Here is a 15,591-nt window from a genome sequence, read left to right as displayed (position 1 = left end):
GAACGCCCCCGAATCTGGTCCGAGATTGACGGGCGGAGCCCTCTCCCAATGGCTAGCCTCCATTTATGGAGCTAGCAAATGGGAGGAGGGGGCGTATACCCGACCCACATACACAACGCAAAAGGTTTTTTGGCGCATGCGCACTACGTGCGCATCGCCAGTCAAAACCTAAAACAAGCATTTACAATGCAATTGTTTCGCCTTTGGAAAAGTTAGAGCTATTGGCATTGTAAATGACAAACTTTGTATTTATGTGTTGGTTTTTTCATTTACATTGCCATTAGCTTAATCTCTCGCAATGTGAGACCTATTGTACCCTACGGACGAGCACAGCAGACAGCAATTACTACCACACACACACAGAGCCACACACACACAGAGCCACACACACACAGAGCCACACACACACACAGAGCCACACACACACACAGAGCCACACACACACAGAGCCACACACACACAGAGCCACACACACACAGAGCCACACACACACAGAGCCACACACACACAGAGCCACACACACAGAGACACACACACACACCCAGAGACACACACACACCCAGACCCCCCCACACACACACCCACCCAGAGTCCCCCACCCACACCCACCCAGAGCCCCACACACACACACACACACCCACACCCAGAGCCCCCCACACACACACACACACCCAGAGCCCCCCCCCCACACACACACACACCCAGAGCCCCCCACACACACACACACACACCCACCCAGAGCCCCCCACACACACACACACACCCACCCCGAGCCCCCCCCCCCACACACACACACACACCATCACACACACACACCCAGAGTCACACACACACACACACATCCAGTGCGCTGCACGCCTCCGCCCCATCACCCCCATGCACAAACGCTTTCATAATGCACTTATCCACGGTGAGGTGGACGAATCCCCCCCCCCCCCCCCCACCAGACAAAAAAATGCTTTGGGTCCCCTTGCTACCATTCCAGTTTACTTTGGTGCCCCCGTGGGGTGGGTGCATTGCAGCGCCCTTGTATGCCAAGGCAAAGTGCCACTAAACACTCTGGAAGGAACCCCACCCCCTCAGGATGTCCTCGACCCCTGCACCCCCGGATGCAAAGGTCCACCACATGCCTCTGTACCCCACTCCCCTGCAGACCTAAGATTCTCACTCGGAAGCATAAGACGCATTGTAGCCAGTCCACCCCACAGATCAAAGGTGCAGTGGAAGAACCAGAGACGTAAGAAGTTTTGGAGCCCCACATTCCCCAGACAAATAAGATTACTGCCCCACAAAGAGGAGAGGCTTTGCCCCCCCCCCCCGAAATAAGATGATGTAGCCCCGCCCAAGCAGACAGGTGTCTTTCCCCCCCCCCCACCCCCCCACCCCCCACAGGACTTGGGATGCTCTTTGGAGATCCCACACAGACCTAAACGTCATTAGAGCCCCGCTCACTCACCCCGGGATTTTTATGTATTGAATCTACAGATTGACAAACGAAGCTTCCTCACCCATCCCCCCCCCAAAGATGCACTTGACCACCAGACATAACATACATGGAGCCGTACTACCCAGCATGTTATGTTATGTTATTTATTATTTGTTAAGCGCGCATACGCCCAGGGGCTTCTTGGCGCTGGTGAGAGAGTCAAACATAACAGTACATAAAAGAAATACAATCACTGTTTACAATAGGCCTGGGAAAAAAGAAAAGTTTTAAATGACCTCCTAAAAGCAAGGAGGTCCTTGCTATGTCGCAGAGTCAAAGGGAGGGAATTCCACAATGAGGAGGCTAAAAATTGAAAACTGCTGCCTCCCTGACGTTTCTTTTTGAAACGAGGGACCTCAAGTAGATCTTTGTGGATTGATCTCAAACTGCGCGAAGGTATATATTTGCGCAGCAGTGATCTAAGGAACATAGGACCCTTACCCTCCAGAGCCTTAAACACAATGCAGCCCACCTTGAAAGTGGCTCTCTGTTCCACAGGCAGCCAGTGCAAGGTCTCTAGTCCATGTCTGATTGATTCCCACTTAGGGACTTTGCAAATAAGTCTCGCAGCTTGATTTTGCAAGTATTGCAATCTTTTAAGTTGGCCAATAGGCGCCCCCAGATAGAGGCCATTTGAGAAATCAATGTGGGACAGGACTAGAGCACTAACTGTCTGAATTAAGGCCAGACCTGTAAGAAGATGTGCTATTTTCTTGATCTTCCTCAGTTGAAAAAACCCCGAGGAGACCACAGTTCCGACTTGACTCACCAAGGTAAGGTCCTCACTAAGAGTCACTCCCAAACTTTTTACTGTACGGGATTTTTTTGGAGGCGAGCCCATGTCCGATGGCCAAAAGCTAGGACTCCAACTGATCTCACTCTTCCCAGGTAGAATGAGCTCCGTTTTTCCCGGATTTAACTTAAGGTGGTTTAGAGACATCCACCTCTGGATAAAAGACATGGTTGCTCGAAATTCCTCGGCAGCATTGTGGGAGTTTAGCACAAAGACCAGCTGCAGGTCGTCTGCATAGTTATATACATCAACCTTAAACTCTCGTAGAGAGAATAACGGTGGCCGCATATACAAATTAAATAATAAAGGGGACAAGGAGGATCCTTGAGGAACCCCACAAAAGGAAATTTTTTTAGGGGCTGTGAAGGAACCTAGTCGCACCGATTGGGTACGTCCAGAAATAAAGGACTTGAGCCAGGCCAAGGCCGAGTCCCGAAGACCGGCCTGTTCGACACGGTTGACCAAGATGGTATAGTCAACCGTGTCGAACGCCGCAGACAGGTCCAATAGCACCAAAGCCTGGTGCAAGTCCCTGTCTGCATTAGACCTTAGAGTATTCTGAACGGCCAATATCACTGCCTCAGTGGAGTGACCAGGCCGGAAACCTGCCTGGTTGGGTTGTAAATACCCAGAGGCATAAGATGCACTGGCAGGAGGTCCTGCTACCATCTAGCCCCGCCCCCCGCACCCCAGGGGTACTCACAGACTGCAGGAAGTGTAGGGTCCCCACATAGTCCCTCTCCGTGTTTAGAATTTCGTTCAGGAATCAGAGCCGGAGGCGCAGCTGGCGGTCCGAGTCCCTGCAGCTCTCCGGGGCCGGTGCGGGTGCGGGCACCCCCGCCTCCATCTTGGCCTCACTGACCCCAGATAACAGTCCCGTGCACGGAAGCAGCAGAAACTAAGGGTCTTTAATATCCTCCAGGAAACGCGCCTTGTCCGCTCTGTTACCATCCAATGCCCATCCGAAGACTGGCCTCCCAGCTCCAGTCTCACTGACACCACTCCAGCGCCTTATAATGTCAGCTCCAAAAATCCGATCTAGGCGCTGGGGTGTAATCCGGTGTGATGGTGGTCGGACACAGACCGGACCCTTCAGCTCTCGTCCGTCTGCTCTCTGTGATGGTTGTCCACACGCACCAGGCTCACGGGTCCCCTCAAGGTTTACTTGTCACCGTCCCAGCCTCTCCCTTTGCATCTGTTCCTCCCGGTCCACTCGCTCGAGCCGCTGCAGCTTGACCCAAACTTGAAGCAAAACTTGTGCGTTTCCTGTGGCGTCCAGCTCCCCAGCCTCTAGACACACGGCGTCTCTCACAGCCGGGTCCGACCCGGCCCCCTGCACTGCTCGGTCCAGCCCCCTGCAAAGGAGGGGAGAGAGTCACTGCCGGCGAGCTGCAGTTCCGCACACTCTCGCAGTGCCTTCTGGCTGCTCACTGCACGCCAGCCTCGCAGCGCACAAGCTCACAACGCGCTCACTACGTACAGGGCGCCTATCTCACAGCACAAAACTCCTGTTCGTAGTACACACACACACATGATCACAACATTATCACGCCTCACAGCGCAGGAAGCATGCCTCGCTCACCATGCAACACACAAGCTTCCCTGACTCACACTGTGTAACGAGCAGCCGAAAACAACGCTCTCACTGTTTACAGAGCGACCATCTCACTGCACAGGACTCCGACCCGTAGTACACGTGTGCGCACACACAATCAACATAATTGGCGCCTCCCTGTGCACGGACTCACACTGTGAACCACGAGCATCTGAATACATGCTCCAACTGTTTACAGAGCGACCACCTCACTGCACCGGACCCCGACCCGTAGTACACGTGTGTGCACACACACACTTAACACATTCACGCCTCCCTGTGCACAGGCTGAACCACAGCACCCGAGTACACTGTACAACGCTCTCACAGTTCACAAGGCGCCCATCCTATCTCACTGCACAGGACGCCGTCCAGCAGTGCATGCAGCACACACACACACGCTCTGCTCCACACCAGCACGCCTCAGAGTGCACACCGACCCTCGCTCACAAGCCTCACTCACTGTGCACAGCTCACAATGTTGAGTCAACCCCCCCCCGCGCTGCACTCCCCCCCCCCCCCCCCCTTGTTTACATCACACCCACTGCACACCCTCTCCCCAGCTGTGCGCTGCTCACTGTTTACACGGCTCAGTGCGCACAGCACACGCACGCTGCTCCCGCATTGTGCACTGCACACCCGTGCTCACTGTGCACGGGGCTCTGACAGGACCGGGATTCTCCCTCTATGATCCCTGGTCCGCCTGCGGCTGGCGGAGGGGTCAGGAAAGTTCCCGGAGCAGCGGTTTCCAGCCCCGCACTCAGACCACGGGAGGGAAGCGCGGGCTACGGGAGCCCTTATTGTGCAGCAGCACTGACTCCAGCTCAAGGGAGCGTCTGCAAAGAGCACGCCCTTGCGCGAAGCGCACAGTCAAGGTGTCAGCCACAGCAGCCAGTGAGGCGCGCTGCTGCCTGGACCTAAAGAAGCTCAAAGGGATTTTTTTAAATTCTAAACCACGCGTTCTTGAGCACTATAACCCACATACCTTTTAAAAATACAAGAGATTACCTATCAAAGTCTCGAATTTTGGTTCTTCTTAGCTTGTATCTTTGACGTTAGCATTGCCTGATATCTGATAAACGGTTTCCTGGCATCTGATAATCATAGCCTCGGCCCCTCCAGCAGCTTACAGTCCCTGCCTTGACCCCCCCCAAAGCTGGCGCTCTCTGCATCTCCACTCCTCAGCCCTGCACGCCCCTCACCTCCCGGTGCTGCTCCTCTGGAGAATGAGAATGGAGAATGCAGAATGAGGAGGGGGGACAAGGAGGAAGGCAGGACCACACGGAAAGCGGGAGGGGGGAGAGCGGGAGGGGGGACGGCGGGAGGAGGGACACGGAGGAAGGCAGGACAGCAGCAAGCACGGCCTGGCCGGACCAGATTCGGGGGCGTTCCTGGCTTTTGGCTGACGTAGCCAAAAGCCAAAAATTCTCGGGAACGCCCCCGAATCTGGTCTGGCCATGACGGACGCCTCTCTGTTCCAATGGCTAGCCTCCATTTATGGAGCTAGCCAATGAAACAGAGGGCGGATTCCAGAGCCACATACTGTAACTCAATAGATTTCTCCTGCGCAAAAGCTGCTTGCGCAGCTTTTTTGCAGCCGAAACCTAAAAAAAGGGGGCTCTCACAATGCGGTCTTATTTGATTACAAACCCCACCCGTCTTTCAGCGCACATGGTCAGCAGAGCTGCTCCAGAGCCTAAGAACCAGGTCAGCAGAGCTTGGCCTGCCTGACTTGTTTTTGGCTTTACTGAATGTGCATGGTGACAGTCCTGTTTCATGCCATCCGTCCTTGCTGTTGGTGTCTTAGGTGCATAGTATTTATCTGACTTGACTGCCATCCCATCTTGTGTTGACATCTTCTCTTGTTCTTCTCTGCCCTCAGGCTTGTCTGTCAGCAGTGTTTTCTGTTGGGTGTCAGCTGTTTGTGGCTTTTTGCCTCTTGGCTGTGCTATGTGCTCTTTTGCTGCAGACTGTTGTCGGGCAACATCCTCTTTCTTATGGTAGGCCTCTTTCGGTGGTGATCTTTTTAGCTAACCTGTGCATGGCTTTTTTTAAGGTCTCAGAGAATTATTTAGTATACGGGTTTCCAACGTGCTACTAGACCTCGCTGGCCTAACACCTGCGTTCTCGCGAGCGTGCACACGCGCAGCCGCCATCTGCCTCTCTTCCAGTGCGATCACTACTGTGCGTGCATCTTTCCACTTTGATCGCGATCACTTTCGCTTTCACGGCTGCGCGGCCATTACTTTTACAGCAAATGCTTGTATTTCTGAGCCTCGGTGATTTCACCAGAGTTTTTTTTAATTTTCCAAAACCTTTATTGAAGAATTACAAGTCTGGTACAGTACACTATGCAACAGATAAATATTGACACATTGAAAGCCAGTTCAAGCAAAGAGAATGAAATCAGTCCCTCACACGGGGCCCTGAGGTGTAAAGTCATGGCGCACAGGCATCATAAGAATGTAAGAGGGGCCCTCCTCACAGGGGGGACTCCATCACCACTCTTTTGTTGAAGATAAGAGACATATGACAGGGCCTAATATGGAAGGGGGGAAGATGACATCGGACAGCACCGGAGGCCACCTCAGGCGAGTAGCAGGCAGGGAGAGCGGGAGAGGCGGCGCTGCTGGAGGGGGAGCAGGAATGAAGGTAAGATGCCAGAGGACCCCAAATATCAACTGATCGGGACCTAGCGGGCATTAAATCCCAAAACTCCGATAACAAAGTCTGACATCGAGAGGCGTCCTCTAGCCAACTGTTAACCCTGGGAGCAGGCCTACGACCCCAGCACATGGCCACCCTACGCCGGGCCAAGACCAGCAGCATCGCAATTAGACGGCGGGAAGCATCTGGACAGAATTTTACAAAGCCAAGTAGGCAAAGCGTGGGGTCAGGGGACACTGTGGTGCTAGCGATAGCCGAGACTGTGGAGCACACGCCTTGCCAGATTCGGCGACCTTGGGGCACAACCATGCCAGATGCATGAAATCTACAGCAGGGGCGTCTCAGCGCATACATGTGTCATTAGGTATGAGCCCTAGCTTGTTGAACTGAGCAGGGGTGTGATATATCCTATGCAGGAACTTAAAGTTTATCAGACAGAGGCGGTAATTAGGTGACCGCTTCTTCATCTGGTTGCAGCAATAGAGCCAGTCCGCCTGCGCAATGTCAATGCTGAGATCCGCCCCCCAAGCCTTGCGCGCGCGGTCCGTGGGAATAGAGGTTGCCATTATTGTGAGAACGTATAATTTAGTGACCAATTTGTGAGGACGGGGATGCATACACAAAGATGAGGGCCGGCATGGTGGAAGGGGGCTGGGGGAATGTGGATTGCAGTGTCCTACAGATGGAACGCCTCTGGAAGAGTATTAGAGTGTCCAGCAGACCGGAAGAATCAGGGAGGGAGTAGAAGGCATCCCCTGGGTAAAGGTCTGCAATTATCCTTAAACTCAGACGCGTTGCGTGCTTAAACATGCCGGAAGGCTGAAACTGGGGAAATCTGGGTGGTTCACTATTGGCGCAGCGAGTAAGGGGAGGTTGAAAAGCCGGCGAAGTCTGGGCCAGGCCCAGCACAGTGTCTCAACTGTATCCACCTCCGCCCGAGGTCGGACCGCCGGTGCGAAAAGCTCCGTAGACAGGGACCAGGGAGAGGCTATAATCACCTCAACAGCAACATGAGGTTGGTAGGGGGTGGGATGAATCCAAAAGTGCAGAAAGCTGGCCTGTGCACACAGAGCATATATCCTAAAATCCAGTGCACCCAGACCGCCGACAGACATGGGGAGAGTGAGGTTATCATACGCCACCCTCTGCTGTTTGCCCACCCAAACCAGTGAAATAATCAAAGAGCGCAGTTTGCGAAAAAAGTGGGTGGGGAGGAGGATCGGGACATTTAAAAACAAGTAGAGTAATTTTGGCAACACCACCATCTTGGTGATTGCGATCCAGCAAGAGACAGTGGAAGCCTGCCCCTTGTTGAAATCTTAGATTCCAACCAATCTACAGCATAACCGAAGTTCGATCATCCAGCAGCCCACACAAACTGGAAATCAGGTGTGAACAGGGCAGTGGCATCAGTCAGGGGAAACACCAACGACTTGCTCCAATTTACTTGTATTCCAGACAGACCGCCAAAATGTATGATTTCCCTGACCAAAGGTCTAAGGTTGTCCTAGCGGTGGCGGACGTACAAAGTTACGTCGTCTGCATACATGGAGACGAGAAGGGAGCGGGCAGAAGAGCCTATTCCCCTATGAGTGTGGTGCTGCCAGAGCCTGGCAGCCAGGAGCTCCATTGCGATGGCGAAAAGCATAGGCAATAGTGGACACCCCCGCGGGGTACCTCGATTGATAGTGATGGGGTCAGTGATCTGACCATTAATGCGTAAGCGGGCCGATGGGGCCTGATCTTACGTAAAAATATTTCTCTGAAGCCCATATGGGGTAAAAGGTAAAACAGAAAAGGCAACTCAAGCGTATCCAACGCCTTTGTTCCGTCCAGCAGAGCAGCCACCGCTGGATGATTGGGATTGATTTGGTGTAGGACTGAAAATATTGTCCGGAGGTTATGTGAAGTTGCTCTTCCGGGGATGAAGCTAGATTGATCTGGGAGAGCGATGAGCGATGAGTGGTGTGAGGAGCAAAAGGTGGGAAGTGATAAGTTTGGCAAAGATTTTGTTGTCAATATTTATTAAAGAGAGGGGGCGGTAGGAATCACGACTGTCCTCGGGCTTATTGGGTTTAAGGAGCAAAGTAATCAAGGTCTCCGTGAGAGCACGTTGTCAAAATATTCATTATACATAGCCGCCAAGTGCGGCTCTAGGAGGTCTGCATACATTTTGTAAAATGAGGCCGGCAGGCCATCGAGGCCCGGAGGCTTGTCTCCAGGTAGGCCGCTGATAGCCGCGAGGATATCCTCCTTAGTGAATGGTGTGTCTAAGAATTCCCGGTGGTAGTCCTCCAGCCAGATCAATGCAATGGATTCGAAATATTGATCAAAAGCCTCGCGCAACGGGGGGGGGACACCAGCAGAATATAGCTGAGTAGAAATCTAAAAACCTGGACTTGATCTCTTCAGAGGTGGTAGTTGTAGATGGGCCCCCGTCGCCCAGGGCTGTAACGTAGGAGGCTGCACATGGTGGGCAGAGGAGATTAGCAAGAGTACGACGCGGGCGATCGCCCTCACTGAAGCATCATGCCCTGGTCTCGCGGCCTAAAAAAGAGTTAACGATCCGCCTCCTCTGCAAACTCCGTATGTTTTTGACGTATTTTTGCTAAGTTATCGGGGCTGGGTCGCGCAGCCTGGGTGCATCCAACACTTATCTCTTTCTCGAGCTTAGCCAAAGTAGAGTGATGGAACAGAGGGCGCCAGCTTGTTTGGATATACATTCACCCCTAATTACTGTCCTAAAGCCTTCCCAAAGTACGGAAGCAGAGGCCACGGAACCCTTGTTAAGTTCGAAATAATTAACAATAGCAGTTTGGATGGCTGCGCAAAAAACGGAGTCCCGTAAGGCATTTGGTGGGAGTGGGGTAGTCTGAGGCGGATCTGGACCGTTGCATGGTCAGAGAAAGTACGCGCCATATGTGTTACATCGGTAAGCCAGAGCAGGATGTCAGGGGAGAGCCAGCCAGTAGCCAATGCGTGACCAGCAGCCCGTCGCACCGGTCATACAGGTGCCCTCGCGGGCATCGGGTCGGAGGTGACACCAGACATCATAAAGGAAGTTCTCGAGTAGGCTCGAGGTGAGGGCCGTAGTTGCGCATGGGTGGAACGCATGAGGACCTGACCTATCGAACGTTGCCGATTAGGTGACATTACAATTCCCACCCCAACAACTGCATCATGGCCACAGGAGGAGATGAGATGCCATACATGATTGAAGAAGACCGGGTCGTCCGAGCTGGGACCATAGACCGGGTCGAGTGTCATGGGCCAACAGTGAACCATGTATAGCTACATACCTGCCCTCAAGGTCTATAAGTGTTTGGGCAGGGTGCCAGGGAAGACCCCTGCGTATTAGAATAGAAACCCCCCTAGCATAGGAAGAGTAGGTAGAAGAGTGAATTTCGCCCCAGTAACGCGCTTGGAGTCGGGAGAGAGAGAACAGGGCATCAGGTGTGTCTCCTGTAACAAGCATATATCAACCCGGTGTCTCTGTAAATGTGAGTGAATCGACCTTGCCTTATGGTGGTCGTTTAGGCAACGGACATTCCAAGTCCAACAGACGGTGTCAGACATGAGGAGGAGGCAGCAAGTGTGACAGGACGCAGTGCAGATAGGGATCGCTGCTGGCAGGAGGCCTCGGTGTGATTGAGAAGGCGGCTGGGAGGAACCCGTTTGAGGGTCTCGCATCCCCCCCCCAGTGGCAGAAAGGGAGCTAAAATACAAGGTCCGTTGAGGGGTGTATATAGTGCCCTGTTTATCCGGATCCCACAGGGGCAACAGGCATGCATGAGGTGGAGCTAGAGGAACAGTACACTCATGAAGTGAGGATAACGTTTGGCTTAAGGCAGAAGGAAATAATGAGCACAGTGCAATGACGTAGTCATGACAGGTGAGAACAGTACCAAACAAACAAGCAGCGGCGAAATACAGCAGCACCCCCAATAGCAAAGGAATAAACCCTAAGCCGGACAACCCCCACCCCAACCCAACCTCACCACATCAAACAGGAAAAAACCCACCAACCCTGCACACACTCCAACTCCCCAATTAGGCTGCGAAGACCACCCACCCCACCCCAGGAACCCACAACTGGCAGGGGACAACACAGCAATATCATTGGGAATCATCTTGTGGGGGCATGGCAGGGCTAGGCGAACACCCTTGCAACAAAGCAGGTGGCCAAGCTTAGGGTAGCAGATGGCCTCTAAACGTCTAGAAGTTTAAAGAGAGAAAGATTGTCTGCACAGTCCGTCGTTGTCACTCAGACGATGAGCGCACTCAAGTGGAGACTTGGGAGGGGAGGATCGGGCTTATTTTTCAAGTGTGGCGAATTCCAGAGCCTCCCTTGGGTCTGGAAAAACAAGTGTCTTGGCACCCTGCCAGACCCTCTGCTTCGCCGGGTAGGCCAGGGAATATGAGACCTCATGCTTCTGGGGGATGCGCTTGGTCGGTAGGAACTCTCGCTGGGCCGCCTGGACAGCGAGAGTGTAGTCCGGGTAGAAGACGAGTGTTTCCCTGGTGATTGATTGTGCCCCTGTTGTGTGCAGCTCGAAGGATGGCATCGCGATCCCAGAAATTCTGGATATTTTCTACTATGAGGTGAGGTGGCAATCCAGGGTGGGGACACGTTCCACGATGAAGACCGGGGATAGGACGTCCCCGAAGAGTTCTTTGATTAGTTGCTCGATGAAGTCTTCCATTTTGGAGATGTTGGTGGATTCCGGAAGGCCTGTGATACGAAGATTGCTCCGGCGGGAGCGGGCTTCCAAATCCTCATTCTTCTCCCGAATTACAGCCAGAATCTTGTCCATCTGGAGCAACCGCTGCCTGTATTGGGTAGCCGCATCCTCAGCATCCGAAACCCTGGATTCAACATGGAGCAGACAATTATTGTGGTAGTTCACATGGGCCTTCACCGAGTCAAGGCTAGTCGAGAGTTGGCCAAGCTGGGATGCAATTCCGGTCATGGTCGACTTAACGTCCAACATGATCGCCTTGAGGTTGTCATCCCTGCTGGGAGGGGGAAGAGAGAGAGAGAGAGAGAGGGAGAAGGGGGGGAGAGAGAGAAGGGGGGAGGGCGAGCGAGAATGGGGGGTAGAGAATGGAGGGGGGAGAGAGAAGGGGGGGAGAGAGAAGGGGGGTGAGAGGGAAGAAGTCCACTGTGACAGAAGAGGCAGCGCCAGCACCGTCCTGACTAGAGGCTCTTCTAATCTCAAAGACTATCTTGGGATCTGATTCCCCCATGGTGAGAGGCACACCAGGCGGGCTTGGGGGGTGGCAGAGGCAGAGGCACGCTGTTCACCCTCTGCTGATGATGTGGGGCAAGTGAGAGGACCAGATCGGAACCCCAACGCTGGGCAGGCGCCGTAGGCCAGGGGCCGCGTCGGGCAACGGAGAAGGCCGCCCTCAGTCAGTGGCAGAGGATAGGTTTTAGCTACAATGTCCTTAAATCAGCAGCCTCCGACAAACAATGTATAAAGGAGGGCCGGGGCACTAGCCAGTATTACCACCCCCCAGAAGCAGACAGCATGCAGATGGCGGCAGGGCTCCAGCATAGTCCAGCCCCGCAAGTCCGCAGTCCCACAGGTAAGTAGCGAAACGAACAGAGGAGCCAATTTGAGATGAGAAGCTCACCCCGATGACAGAGGTGTCCGATTAATGCAGACGTGGAGCACAAGGTAGATGGAGTACAGCAACAGCATGAAGCTTCAAAAATGTTGAGGCTGCAGCCAGTTCAGGCTAGAGCGCGGGAGAGGTGGGGACCATGATGAGCGCCCCCCCCCAGGCCGCAGGCGTCCCAATGTCCAGGGGGAGCGCAGGCAGAGGCAAAGGTAGGAGGGGCAACCATCTGCGTCCCGTGCCCTACGAAGCTCACAGAGGTGCAGAGCCAGGCCACAACAACTGGAGTAGCAGGGCCCACAGAGCAGGCCTCAGTAGGCCAGGATCCAGTCGCAGGGGTTTGATCTGGGCCCAGGATGGTTGGGGACGGCCAGGCCAGCGCAGGTCCCTGTTCCAGAAGACGCCACCAGGAGAACACAAGAAGGGCTCACCCCCCCCTCCTCCCCGGAGCAGTCCACGAGGCAGGCAACAGAGAGCGGCCGGCTCACTCAAAGCTACCCAGCGGGGCAATTGTGGAGCGACTGGAGAGCGCGCACCAGGCAGGGGGAGGGCTGACGGGGAAGTGCGGGGGGTCCACCGCTCCCTTCGCCGGGTCCGGACGCGCTGCACACGGCCGGAGCATGAGGCTGCGGCGCCCCAGACCCGGCTGTACAGCAGACTGCCCCCAAACCCGCTAGCGGCCACCCCGCGGCTGCGTCACTTACCGGACTCCGCAGCACAGGGACACTGGATCCTCCACCATTCACGCGGGGCGCCCAGGGCTCACGCAGCTCCGGAGGAAACAGGAGCGGCCCTCCTGCGAGCTCAGCTGACGCATGTGCCCAGCGCCTGCCACGAGAAGCACAGCTCCGCCAAGGAACCAGGTAGGGAAGCCGGAGTTGGATCAGGCGATTCTCTCTGCCACTCTGATTCGGGGAATCCCGTTTGGGTGGGTGCAGGAGGAATGTTTATGCCTGAACGATTATGCCAGATTAGGAAGCTTGGCCGGCGTAGCCCACTCAAAGTGCGGCCATCTTGCAGCCGGCCAAACCACTCCCTCCTGATTTTACCAGAGTTCATTTGTCACAGTGGCATCCCCTGGATTCATTCATGTTTCAAGCTTTGATTGGGCTGCATTCACTTTGGTCTCGTGGGGGCACACCTACAACCATTTTGGAAAATAGATTTGAAAGTCTGCGCACGAACAATTAGCTCCGATTTGATTGGCTAGCCTCGAATCCTGTCCGTCTTTCAACATTTAGGTTCTGATTACCAAGTTGTGCATTGCAACCGTAGCTTTATGGCTTTCGTGATAATGTTTCACAGACATCTATCTGTCAGGTCTGATGTGAGTTGACGTATACCCCGAGGTCAGTTGCTTCTCTAAGGAAGTATCATTTTGTTCACGTACTTGTTACGGTAAAAATGGGAGTAACCACTTGCTACTTTATTCTTTAGAATGTACCTGCCATTGAACAATGCAACATTATATTCTCCTCCAATACACCAACCACTGACTTAACGAACTGAGGAGCCTCCCTGCACGGTAGGTAGAGGGTCCCCCTTCCGGGCTCAATCAGGAGCTTCCCTTCGAGAGTGCAGTGCCGAGGGGGCCCCCTGGAGCTTTGGGCCCCCTGCACCGCGGGGCCTGCAGGGGCCTGTGTTATGCCCCTGCCACCAACATTGCACATTTATTGTGTGAGTGGTTTGAGGGCGCACGTTACGTTCTGACCCGCCCGCCTCCAGTCTTCGAGGAAGGCTAATGTGCCGAAGGAATGATTGCGATCAAGATTTTAATAATCAGGCGCCCTGCTCACACCCAGAGTTCAAAATTTGAAAGTGATATGCGTGGGCGTGTTCGCATCTCTGCAGTTTGTCTTGGCTGCACGATCGCATGTAGAGAACTTTGACTGCTGGTAACATTTCAAAAGTTAGCCAGGTTTCAGGCGAGGAATTGACGTGCTGTACACTACAACCTTGCCAGTCCTCAGAGTTAGACAGCACTACTCTCAGAAGATTGTCACTCGCTTTTATAAGCCTGGTTTGACAGAATAAATATCGTCACCAAGCCTGATGTTTTGGCTCCATCCAGAGAAGAATTACTTTTACTCTATTGGCTATGTGGTGTCTAATTCCTCCTTGCGGAAGGAGCTCAGATTGGAACGCGTGCAAGACCATCACAAAAGAGAAATAGTTATCATGCCATTTTCAATTTGCTTTCTCTTAGCATCTTGTTCCTTTGGCTATCATCTGGGCTCTGGCTGTACCTTCCTTAGTCTGACTCAGAACTGTGGCGAATACCAGCCTGTTTTTTTTTAGTGTTTCTTCCTGTGCTTTTGAGCACTTTTGGGGTATCTGGAGTTGCTTCAGGTATACATGAGCTTGTTGGGGAACTGGTCGCAAGCCTACTGTTTTTTGTATATCCAAAATAACATAAGAACTGGGATGAGAAAGGTTTAAGGACATAATCTGCAGATTTCTCTGGTTACATTTCTTTGCCCCAGTATTATAGCCTACTCTCCCTCCCCTTGATCCTCAACCTTGATCTCCGGTGCATGGTGATATCCGTTCTGAGCGTGGGTGTGCTTTCTCTTTATGGTCCTTCTTGTACTGAGGAGCCTAGGGGAAGAAGTCCGAGGATAAGCGGGAGGGACTCAGCCCCACTCCAAGCTGGGTATGTTTCGCTGTGCCGGTGGCAGTCTGGGTCTGTAATCGTCCCAAGGTGCACGCGTGTCACCTTACAACTGTTGCTCCGTACTGGAAATGTCTGATGCACCTGGGGGTAAAGGCTGTACCGCCTCCCATTGCAGGCCGTGCAGCTGCGTTCTAGTTCACCTGCTAGGGCTCGGATCCAAGTGGGACGTGTCGCTGCCGAAGCCAGCAGGTCCATTTCCGTAGCACAAGGTCCCGGTCACCGGTACCACTGCAGGCTGCTCCGTCCCAGCGTGGTTCCATTACAGGTGGGCTGCTGGTTGCCATTCTGTGTCGCTGCCGAAGCCAGCAGGTCCATTTCCATAGCACAAGGTCCCGGTCACCGGTACCACTGCAGGCTGCTCCGTCCCAGCATGGTTCCATTACAGGTGGGCTGCTGGTTGCCGTTCTGCCCCCTTTACCAGCGGCAGGGCCTCCACCTGACTCCAGCTGCACACCTGGCCCCAAGGCCATGGCACACAAGAGGTGCAGAGGACGCCCGCTCCTATGCCAGCCCCTGGAACAGTGTAGGACAGGGTGGTGAAGTGCAGTAAGATTAAAGAACCGGATGTGTCCCCGGGACCCCAAATCTTCAGGATATTTGTGCTGGGCAGAGCGGAGCAAAGCAGCTACGTGTCTGCCATCTTCGCTGGCAAGCCATGCCCAATGGTATTTAGTACCTTAACTCGTACTGGGCCCATATCGTTCAAATAATCCTCTTAACATATATTGCTAAATTGTTTTCAAATTGTGTAATGT

The 15,591-nt window shown here is 53.7% G+C and overlaps 1 protein-coding gene across 1 annotated transcript in view; it reads left to right on the top strand.

Annotated features, from left to right (window-relative positions):
• The window catches only part of PDE7A (phosphodiesterase 7A), a 1,213,253-nt gene that overhangs the window by 193,640 nt on the left and 1,004,022 nt on the right, over window positions 1-15,591 (top strand). The window lies entirely within an intron of this gene.

This window comes from Lissotriton vulgaris, chromosome 4_1 (assembly GCF_964263255.1).
Source record: "Lissotriton vulgaris chromosome 4_1, aLisVul1.2, whole genome shotgun sequence".
Taxonomy (NCBI): Eukaryota; Metazoa; Chordata; class Amphibia; order Caudata; family Salamandridae; genus Lissotriton; species Lissotriton vulgaris.
The sequence above is the reverse complement of the archived record's forward strand: the minus strand, read 5'-3'. Positions and strand labels throughout refer to the sequence as shown.